Source organism: Schistocerca cancellata, chromosome 3, assembly GCF_023864275.1.
Source record: "Schistocerca cancellata isolate TAMUIC-IGC-003103 chromosome 3, iqSchCanc2.1, whole genome shotgun sequence".
Taxonomy (NCBI): domain Eukaryota; kingdom Metazoa; phylum Arthropoda; class Insecta; order Orthoptera; family Acrididae; genus Schistocerca; species Schistocerca cancellata.
In genome coordinates this window covers 412113698-412114640 of record NC_064628.1, presented here as the reverse complement: position 1 = coordinate 412114640, position 943 = coordinate 412113698, and the positions used below count along the sequence as shown (strand labels likewise).

General features: G+C 67.4%; 1 non-coding gene across 1 annotated transcript in view; it reads right to left on the bottom strand.

Annotated features, from left to right (window-relative positions):
• Positions 1-42, bottom strand: part of LOC126178719 (small subunit ribosomal RNA) — a 1909-nt gene extending 1867 nt beyond the window's left edge. The window contains exon 1 of the ribosomal RNA XR_007536584.1: positions 1-42. This exon is cut by the window's left edge and continues 1867 nt beyond it. This is a non-coding gene — a ribosomal RNA (small subunit ribosomal RNA).
• Positions 43-943: the final 901 nt, after the last annotated feature.

Below are 943 nucleotides of genomic sequence, written 5' to 3'. Positions count from 1 at the left end.
CTTTGAGACAAGCATATGACTACTGGCAGGATCAACCAGGGAGCTGCGTCAACTAGAGCTGAGCAGCCGGCCGCCCGGGAGTGTGTCCCAGGGGCCCGCGCGAACACGCAAGCGTCCGCTCAATTATTCTGCAAACAGGAGGAGGCTGAGCTCCCCTGCACAATACACCTCGAAACCCTCTCAGGTCCCGGCGGCGCGCAGCGCCGTCCTAAGTACTTGGTCGGGTTCGAGAGAGGCGCAATCGCCCGGAGTTAGGCGAGTAGACGCTTTAGGTGCGACCACCCGTGCTCCCAACTGAGCTTGCCGCTGCCGACAGAGGCCCGGGAGCGTGCTGTCGTGGCATTGCCGGCGGGAGACAACACGCGCCACCTACGGTGACCGGCAGCTCCAACGCCAGCGCCACAGAAGGGCAAAGGCCCCACGTGGGTGCCGAAGCGAACTCTCCCAGCACAGCGCACGTGCCAACACGTCTGCACAACTGCGATACAAACCACCAGCGAGAACCGCTGGGGCGACCGAGCAGCAGACGGCGTCGCGGCGCCGAGTGCCGGGCGGCGGCGCATCCTCAACGCACACAGTCCTCAGTCGGACCAGCACACTGCAGATGTCCACCGCGCTTCGCACCGGGCCCGCGAGGACCCACTTTGGCCGCCCGGCGCCGCGCGCAGGGTGCCCCGGCGCGCAGCTGCGCCGCCTGCCGCGTCCGTCGGCCGGCGCGCCTGCCACTGGGCGCCCCCACCAGCCGGCTGTAGCGCGTGCGCCCACGCACCGCGCGGCCAGCACGCCGGGCGGCCCCCCCTCACCGGCCGGGGACGGTCCCACCCAGCCACCGCCGCGTATCGCTTCACACACAGATTTGCCCTTACTGATTTACCTCCAGCAACAACAACCGCACCACAATGGGTTTACCAGTTGTTCATTTGCGTTGCGTCACGTCACCAGC